Here is a 10795-nt window from a genome sequence, read left to right on the forward strand (position 1 = left end):
CATAATATTTACACCACACATTGCCCTTAGACAGGACATCTCCACTGCCTCTAGCGCCGCCTCCTCGCTGCAGCATTTAAAACCCAAGCTTCACACCCATATAAGAGTGTTGGTACCACTATACTTTCATACATTCTTTTCTTTGCCTCCATGGATAACGTGTTTTGTCTCCACAGATACCTCAACACACCACTCGCCTTTTTTCCTTTATCAATTCTATGGTTAACCTCATCCTTCATAAACCCATCTGCTGACAAGGCAACTCCCAAATGTCTGAAAACCTTCACTTCTTCCATACTCCCTCTCTCCAATGTGATATCCAATTTTTCTTTATCTAAATCGTTTGATACCCTCATCACCTTCTTCTTATCTATGTTCACTTTCAACTTTCTACCTTTACATGCTCTCTCAAACTCGTCCACTAACCTTTGTAACTTTTCTTTAGAATCTCCCAAAAGCACAATATTATCAGCAAAAAATAACTGCCAACTCCCATTTTGTATTTCATTCCCCATAATTTAATCCCACCCCTCTCCCCAACACCCTAGCATTTACTTCTTTTACAACCCCATCTATAAATATTTTAAACAACCATGGTGACATTACACATCCCTGTCTAAGACCTCCTTTTGCCGGAAAGTAATCTCCCTCTCTCCTATACACCCTAGCCTGAGCCTCACTATCCTAATAAAAACTCTTTACTGCATTTAGTAGCTTATTACCTATTCCATACACTTGCAATATCTGCCACATTGTTCCCCTATCCACTCTATCATATGCCTTTTCTAAATCCACAAATGCAATGAAAACTTCCCTACCTTTATCTAAATACTGTTCACATATATGCTTCAGTGTAAACTTCATCTACACATTCCCTACCGACTCCAAAGCCTCCTTGCTCATCTACAATCCTACTCTCTGTCTTACCTCTAATTCTTTCAATAATAACCCTACCGTTCACTTTTCCTGCTATACTCAGTAAACTTCTTTCTTTCAACACACCGGCCGTATCCCACCAAGGCAGGGTGGCCCAAAAAGAAAAACGAAAGTTTCTCTTAAATTTAGTAATTTATACGGGAAAAGGGGTTACTAGCCCCTTGCTCCCGGCATTTTAGTCGCCTCTTACAACACGCATGGCTTACAGAGAAAGAATTCTGTTCCACTTCCCCATGGAGATAAGAGGAAATAAACAAGAACAAGAACTAGAAAGAAAATAGAAGAATACCTAGAGGGGTGTGTATATATATGCTTGTACATGTATGTGTAGTGTTATCTAAGTGCAAGTAGAAGTAACAAGACATACCTGAAATCTTGCATGTTTATGAGACAGACAAAAGACACCAGCAATCCTACCATCATGTAAAACAATTACAGGTTTTCATTGTACACTCACTTGGCAGGATGGTAGTACCTCCCTGGGCGGTTGCTGTTTACCAACCTGCTACCTAGGACTCAGTAAACTTATTCCTCTATAATTTTTACCATCTCTTTTGTCCCCCTTCCCTTTATATAAAGGAACTATGCACTCTCTCTGCCAATCCCTAGGTACATTTCCCTCTTTCATACATTTATTAAACAAATACACCAACCAGTCCAACACTATATCCCCCCCCCCTGCTTTTAACACTTCTGTCATGATTCCGTCACTTTCAGCTGCTTTACTCCTTTTCATTCTACGTAATGCATCATGCACCTCCCCCACACTCGCATCCTGCTTGTCTTCACTCATAAAAATGTTATACCTCCCTGGCCAGTGCATGAAATTACTGCCTCGCTTTCTTCATCGACATTTAAAAGTTCCTCAAAATATTCCCACCATCTACCCAATACCTCCAGTTCCCCATCAACTAACTGCCCTACTTTGTCTTTAACTGGCAAATCTATTCGTAATTTATAATATAATATATAATAATACGCACTTGGCACTTAACTTCTTGATCTTGCTCCTTCCAGTGGTGCTTTTATTCTGCTCTGTCAGATTAGGAGTGAAGAAAAGTTAATGTAAATATAAATGGAGAACACTATAATGAAACTTTCATAAAGATTAAACAAAGAATTGCCTCCCTTAATGTCACTAATGAAGACATGGAGGGGAAAGTATTTATAAATAAGGACAGGCACACTAGTAATGCTCAGTATCTTCAGGAATGAAAAGACTTCCATCAGAATTTACAGTAACAAATGTAGAAAAATATTTCTCTGTACTTTATTTTGTTATCTGCACTTAGATTTTGTTCAGTGGACCCTTGGTTGTCGTAATTGATCCGTTCCAGAGAATGTGACTAAAGCCGAATTTGACAATTTCCGAATTCATTTTCCCCATAAGAAATAAAGCAAATCCAATTAATCCGTTCCAGACACCCAAAAGTATTAAAAAAAAAAAAAGAATTTTTTTACATGAAATGTACATTTACCTACATAGAAAACAATGAGACATAAAGAATAAAATAATAATAACATGACTCTTACCTTTATTGAAGACTCTTCTTAGTGTTTTGAAGACAGGAGAAGGAGAGAGGATGGAGAAATTACTGTTTAGAAGTGGAATCCCCTTCCATAAAGACTTCAGGTACCAAGTCCTTTTCTGAGGTTACTTCCCTTCTTTGTTTTTTAATGCCACTAGGACCAGCTTGAGAGTCACTGGACCTCTGTCGCTCAAAAAAGTGTTCTGGAAAGGTCTGTTTCTGGCGTATGTTAGGAATTGTGGCGGCAGCAGGGAAGTGTTGGGAGACAGGACAAGATAGTCCTTCAGTATGACACTGATGTCAACTCTACAGCTTATTTAGCTACCACAGTTCATCTAATATGACATAATAAACAATATTAACCCTTTCAGGGTCCGTGCCGTAGATCTACGGCTTTACGTTCAGGGTCCAAACCGTAGATCTACGCCATGAGCTCAGCTCACTCTGATAAGCTGTAAGTGTTAAATTTGGGCCTAGATATGAGAGAATACATCTATGTGGTATGTGTGCACCACATAAAACAAATCCTGCAGCACACAGTGTATAATGAGAGGAAAAAAACTGAGACCGTGATTTTCGATTAAAACAGCAACTTTGCAGTGTTTTTTCGTATGTTTTTTATAGTTGTATTTGCGATTTTTTGGTCTCATTTGATAGAATGGAAGACATATTACAGAAATAGAGATGATTTTGATTGGTTTTAATATTGGAAATGGCTTGAAACTGAGCTCAAAGTAGCGGAAATGTTAAATTTTTGCCAGTGTTTAAGATTAAGCAAACAACCTCACACGTCTAATACACACCAGCTGGTGGGTCTAATATACATTCACAAATGTGGTGATGATATTTATACAATTATTACAACATTGCATAACAGTAAATCTTCTATTTTTTGGTTTGAATAAAAATTCATTATGTGAATAAAAAATCAAAATGGAATTCATTTGTAAAGCCCGAAAACATAACTAATGAACAGAGGAAATGTTAGTTTAGTGCCAGGAATACCTACATTGTTTATTCTGGACCCTGTTTTGAAATTGGAATATTTTGAACTTTGTGTTAAATTGGCCAAATTACCAATTTCCAGTCACTTTATTTTGTAGTTGAAACAGTTGACTTGGTGATTTCTTGTGCTCAATCGATAGAATAGAAGTAATACTAGTGAAATAGCTAAGAATTTAGTTGACTGGAATAATGTAATTGGTCTAAAGTGGGAGTCAAAGTCGGCAAAATCGCCGATTCGTAAATATTGCTGACACATCAAAATTCGCGAGAGCATAATTTCCTCAATTTTCCATCAAATTTCGTACTTTTTGTTTTATTACCTTCAGAAAAAGATTCTCTACCATTTCATAAGAAGAAATAACAAAATTTTTTTTTGAAAATTCTTGGACCCTGGTGTGCACTTTGAAATTTGGCCTCTGGCCCCTGAAGGGGTTAATAGCATAGAAACATTAATATATTTATAGATGGGGTTGTAAGAAAAGCAAATGCGAGGGTCTTGGCAAGAGGCGTGGAGTTAAAAGATAAAGAATCACACATAAAGTGGAAGTTGTCACAGTTGCTCTTTGCTGATGACACTGTGCTCTTAGGAGATTCTGAAGAGAAGTTGCAGAGATTGGTGGATGAATTTGGTAGGGTATGCAAAAGAAGAAAATTAAAAGTGAATACAGGAAAGAGTAAGGTTATGAGGATAACAAAAAGATTAGGTGATGAAAGATTGGATATCAGATTGGAAGGAGAGAGTATGGAGGAGGTGAATGTATTCAGATATTTGGGAGTGGACGTGTCAGCGGATGGGTCTATGAAAGATGAGGTGAATCATAGAATTGATGAGGGGAAAAGGGTGAGTGGTGCACTTAGGAGTCTTTGGAGACAAAGAACTTTGTCCTTGGAGGCAAAGAGGGGAATGTATGAGAGTATAGTTTTACCAACGCTCTTATATGGGTGTGAAGCATGGGTGATGAATGTTGCAGCGAGAAGAAGGCTGGAGGCAGTGGAGATGTCATGTCTGAGGGCAATGTGTGGTGTGAATATAATGCAGAGAATTCGTAGTTTGGAAGTTAGGAGGAGGTGCGGGATTACCAAAACTGTTGTCCAGAGGGCTGAGGAAGGGTTGTTGATGTGGTTCGGACATTTAGAGAGAATGGAGCGAAACAGAATGACTTCAAGAGTGTATCAGTCTGTAGGGGAAGGAAGGCGGGGTAGGGGTCGGCCTAGGAAAGGTTGGAGGGAGGGGGTAAATTAGGTTTTGTGTGCGAGGGGCTTGGACTTCCAGTAGGCATGCATGAGCGTGTTTGATAGGAGTGAATGGAGACAAATGGTTTTTAATACTTGACGTGCTGTTGGAGTGTGAGCAAAGTAACATTTATGAAGGGGTTCAGGGAAACCGGCAGGCCGGACTTGAGTCCTGGAGATGGGAAGTACAGTGCCTGCACTCTGAAGGAGGGGTGTTAATGTTGCAGTTTAAAAACTGTAGTGTAAAGCACCCTTCTGGCAAGACAGTGATGGAGTGAATGATGGTGAAAGTTTTTCTTTTTCGGGCCACCCTGCCTTGGTGGGAATCGGCCAGTGTGATAATAAAAAAAAAAAAACATGATAAATGCTCTAGAATGAATAAAATATGTTATATGTGTCCTCTCCCTAACCAACGAGTGTTGTTGTTTGGTGTATAAGGGCCACTGAAAGGTAAGCATTTCATAGTAGTGGTGATGACAGCAGCAGAGATGGTGGTGTTGTCAGTCACCCTATATACAGTGGACCTTGGTTTTCACATTTAATCCGTTCTAGAGCCATCAGCCAAAACTGAAATCAGCCAAAACCGAAACCATTTTTCCCATGAGAAATACATAATGTAAATGGAATTAATCCGTTCCAAACAGCCAGAGGTATCAATAAAAAAAATTTTTTTTACCTTAAAGATAGATTTACATGCACAAAAGAATGAATGTTACACATGACACTTACTTTTATTAACCCTTTGAGGGTTTCGGACGTACTAGTACGGCTTACGACCCAGGGTTTTTGACGTACTAGTACGCCTAAATTCTAGCGCCCTCAAATCTAGTGGGAGAAAGCTGGTATGCCTCCATATGAAAGAATGGGTCTATGTGGTCAGTGTGCATGGTATAAAAAAAATCCTGCAGCACACAGTGCATAATGAGAAAAAAAAAACTGACGTTTTTTTTTGGAATAAAACAGCGACTTTGCACTGTATTTTCGTATGGTATTTATTGTTGTATTCTAGTTTTCTTGGTCTCAATTTATAGAGTGGAAGGCATATCATAGAAATTGAGAAGATTTTGACTGGTTTTACAATGAAAAGTACCTGGAAATTGAGTTCAAATTAGCAGAAATGTTCGATTTTTACCAAAGTTCAAAAGTAAACAAATCATGCCAAGCATCCAATACACGTCAACTGGTGAGTCTAGTATTCTTTTGCAAGTGCGCCAATATGATTCATACCATTTTTTACACTAATGCAGTAGTCTGCATAACAGTAAATCTTCTATTTTTTGTGAGAATAAAAATTCAAAGTGGAAAGCAAAAGAATGTAAGAGGGGCCTTGAGACGTGACTAATGAACAGAGGAAATGTCATTTTAGTGCCAGGAATGTATTTCTTGTTTGTTCTGGACCCTATTCGGAAATTGGCATCTTTTGAAATTTGTGTGAAATTGGCAAAATTGCTAAATTCTGACCACTGTACTGGATAGTTGAAATTGGTAAATGGGTGGTTTCTTGCACTCATTCAATAGAAAAAATGGAGTTCTAGCGAAATATTCATGTTTTTTGTCGACTAGTACAGTGGAACTGGCCGAAAATGGGGCTCAAAGTGGGCAAAATCGCCGATCTGTAAACATCGCCGAGACCGCTAACTTCGCGACAGCATAATTCTGTAAGTTTTCCATCAAATTTCATATTTTTGGTGTCATTATGATCGGGAAAAGATTCTCTATCTTTTCATAAGAAAAAAATTTTTTTTTTTTTTTTTTAAATTTGGCCGACCCTGAGAACGAGTCTCGGAGAGGGCCTGTCAACCCTCAAAGGGTTAAAGGCTGTTGTTGGTGGATAGAAGACAGGGAGGAGGAGAGAGGGAAGAGAGGTTATTGTTTGGAAGGGGAATCCCCCTCCATATGGACTCTAGGTACTAAGTCCTTATCGGGGGTCACTTCCCTAGCATAAATATAGATTTACATGCAGAAAAGAATGACATAAATATAAAGCACTAATAAAATGTGTAAATGAACATTTAACATCACACTTACCTTTATTGAAAAGACTTGTTGGTGTATGGCAGACTGGGTGGAGAGGAGAGGGTGAGTTTATTGTTGGAGAATATGACACTAATATCAACTCTACGGCTTATTTATCTATCACAGTTCAGCTAATATGACATAATAAACAATATTAATAACAAAGAAACATGACATATAATCCAGAATGAATAAAATAAGTGGTTATGTATGTAACGACAGGTGTTCTGTTGTTGTTAGGTGTATAATGCCCACTGTGAGCATAAGCCGTACATAATGTTGGTGAAGGCTGCAGCTGAGGTGGTGGCATTTTCTGTAGCCTTATATAACTCCAAGAACATTGGAGGAACATTAAAATGGTATAAAATACCGACAGGTTGTTAGGTAAGACACATATGCAACAGTTAGGTAGCTTTATTTCAAAACGTTTCGCCTACACAGTAGGCTTCTTCAGTCGAGTACAGAAAAGTTGATAGAAGCAGAAGAGACTTGAAGATGATGTAATCAGTCCATCACCCTTGAAGTTTTGAGGTGGTCAGTCCCTCAGTCTGGAGAAGAGTATTGTTCCATAGTCTGAAACAATATTGTTTCAGACTACGGAACAATACTGCTTCTATCAACTTTCCTGTACTCGACTGAAGAAGCCTACTGTGTAGGCGAAACGTTTCGAAATAAAGCTACCTAACTGTTGCATATGTGTCTTACCTAACAACATTGGAGGAGTTAGTAGAATCGTTGAATCACTGAAGAAGGCACCCTCTACCACTATCACAACCACTCCTACCCTCTACCACCATCACAACCACCACTACCCTCCACCACCATCACTACCACCCTCTACCACCATCACTACCACCCTCTACCCTCTACCACCATCACTACCACCACTATTTTCATATTTTTCTACAAACTTTTTCTTGAATTATATCATGTTTCTCATATTCTGTGCCAAAAGGCTGGCACTAGAAGCTTTCTTTGGGCCCATGGTGGCTTATTTAGAAGCCACACACAATAAACAAGTGGCAAAAACAATGGATTATTACAAAATGTTTCATATGACCTGGCAGGATATGTTCACTCACCGAGAAACAATAGTACACTGGCTGAGAATGGTGTAGGAGGCAGCTTTGTCTGCGCGCTGAGAACTGGACAGGTTCTGTACGATCGACGAAAAACTGAACCAAAAAATCAACAAAAAAAGTCGGCCAAAATCAAAATCGGTGATAACAGAGATTGACGAAAAGGGAGGGTCCACTGTACCTCCAACAAGACTGGAGGAGTCATGTTTGTGCTATCCTCTTTCTATCGATTAATCATTTAACTTACCTGCTACACTGTTAATGCTACACTTCATCACTGGCTGGCACTATAACCTTTATTGACTCCTGCTGCTTTAGTATCGTACATATCGCAGGATCACTGAAGAAGGGACATTCTCCCCTCTGTCTCAGCCCTTTACTAAAGGGCTGGCTGGCACTGGGAACTTTCTTTGGGTGCATGGTGGCTTAGCAGTTGTAAGCATTAATTAAAAAGAATGGAATAATATGAAATGTATCGTATGAACGCATGCGATCATGCTCACTGGTTGATAAACAATGGCACACTGAGTGTCTGGCTGTTGGTGACGATCACTGAGCCAATATTTTGACGAAAAAAGTTACGATTTCCGAATATTACGAAATCCGGCGACTATGATACCCAGGGGTCCACTGTATTAATATTTTTCATTATAATTAAAACAATCAACACATTCACCTGATTCTAAAATAATCTGCAATATTATATCATTGCAGCAAATTATATGCAATGTGAAAGGGTCAGTACCAGAATTTCTATACTGGATGAGCCTAGAGGTGGCTGGCTGTCTGTCTGGTGGTAGAGACTTGTTTTGAAGCAGCATTGTTATTTTTATTTGGCAGGCTGAATGGCACATTAATTAATGAGCAACAACACATGATTCAAAATACTTTTTCTAGGCAGAAAATAGTTTCCATTGTTTTTTTTATTTTTCTTTCCTATACCATCTGACTAGTGATGATCTGCCTAACTTCATTTGACAGTTTTTGAAAAAAAAAAAATTGAATTAAGATGAATATGCTATGACTTACTCCAGGGTTTTAACCCTTTGACTGTCGCAACCCCCAATCCTGAGGTGTCTCCTGGTGTCGCAAAATTTAAAAAAAAAAAATTATTTTTTCTTATGAAATGATAAAGAATCTTTTTCCGATTGTAACGACACCAAAAAGCGAAATTTGATGGAAAACTGACGGAATTATGCTCTTGCAAAGTTAAGAGACCTCGGCGCTGTTTACAAATCGGCGATTTCGCCCACTTTGAGCCCTATTTTTGGCTAATTCCGTTGTTCCAGTCGCCCAAACTCATAGCTATTTCTTTAGAACTACATTTTTTCTATCGATTGAGTACAAGAAACTGCCCATTTACCGATTTCAACTACCTAATAATGTGGTCAGAAATTTGCAATTTGGCCAATTTCACGAAAATTAAAAAATATGACAATTTCAAAATAAGGTCCAGAATGAACAGTGCAGACATTCCTGGCTCTAAAATAACATTTTCTTTGTTCATCAGTCATGTCTCCAGGCTCCTCTGATATTACTCTTGCTTTCTATTTTGAATTTTTATTCAAACAAAAAATAGAAGACTTACTATTATGCAGACTACTGCAATACTGTAATAATTGTATAAATAACATCAACCCATTCATGACTGCATATTAGAATGGCTAGTTGGACATTTATTGGACAATGGCATCATTTGTTTACTTTTGAACATTGGCAAAAATCAAACATTTCCCCTACTTTGAGCTCCATTTCTAGGTTCTTTTTATAGTAAAATAAATCAAAATCACTTCTATTTCTATAATATGTTTCCCATTCTATCAAATGAGACCAAGAAAACGAGAATACAACCATAAATACTATACGAAAATAGACCACAAAGTCGGCATTTTAATTAAAAAAAAGGTTGGAGTTTTTTTTTTCTCATTATGCACTGCGTGCTCCAGGATTTTTTTTATATGGTGCACACTGAGCACACAGACCCATTCTCTCACATGTGGGCCTACCAGCTTTCTCCTGCTTGATTTGAAGCCGCTAGAATTTGAGTATATATACGTCAAACACGGCACCTCGTAAGACGTATATATACGGCCGCGACAGTCAAAGAGTTAAGGAATTAAGATACAGTAATGCACTGTATAACCTATGGGAGTGTAAAATTACTCGTCAAAAATTTTGTTTTAAAGAAAGAGTAGTATTGGGAGCGGTGAGGTCTTGTGATTGGCAGTAAAGGTGCCATCATGGGACATTAATGGTCTCAAGGCTCGAGCCGCTCCCATCGTGTCCAGATAGTGACCTAGAGCAGGCACTCATGGCACATGCAACCACACCATGTGAGTCATAAGTTTATGTAATAATATCCCTGAACCTGATTCATATTTTTTAAATGCAGTAAGTAATTAGAAGGAAATTGTAATTAGAAGGATAATATCAGATTCATAATAACTGTTATGTTTCAAGTAGCAATTATACAAGTAAAGAAATTTTGCAAACATGTTAAAAATTAATAATTTAAAAGCTGATGAGGTGGTCAGCTGATCTGTCTTCCTGACATCAGTCGACTGGTCATAGCTTCCTTACTCCCAGGCTCAAACTTTTGTGTAAATGTGCATCTACTATTTGTTATTTTTGTTTGTGATAGATGTGCATACAGTATCTGTTAATAGTTTAGAGATTAACGCTTTTGTGGTATTGTAAATTAGAAAGGAAGTGTTGTATTGCAGAAATAATAACCACAGAAATACAGCACAGTACATAGGAAAATAAAAATAATTGTGTGCTGAATGTGTATAGAAATTTACAAGAGTTTCCTGGGCATCTCATATATTCATGAGACAGAAAAGACCAGCACCCCTAAAAAAGTGCAAAAAAAATTTAATTAACAGGGTTTTGATGCACGCGCGTGTGCGCACATGCATGCACAAACACACATGCACATGCGCATGTGTGTGTATGCATTTGTGTGTGTGTGTGTATATGCGTGCGTGTGTATCTGCA

The 10795-nt window shown here is 38.2% G+C and overlaps 1 protein-coding gene across 4 annotated transcripts in view; it reads left to right on the plus strand.

Moving 5' to 3' along the window:
- Positions 1 to 10795, plus strand: part of LOC128694634 (rho guanine nucleotide exchange factor 11) — a 542499-nt gene that overhangs the window by 184700 nt on the left and 347004 nt on the right. The gene's annotated exons all lie outside the window — the stretch shown is intronic.

The sequence above is a fragment of the Cherax quadricarinatus genome, chromosome 51 (genome assembly GCF_038502225.1).
Source record: "Cherax quadricarinatus isolate ZL_2023a chromosome 51, ASM3850222v1, whole genome shotgun sequence".
Taxonomy (NCBI): Eukaryota; Metazoa; Arthropoda; class Malacostraca; order Decapoda; family Parastacidae; genus Cherax; species Cherax quadricarinatus.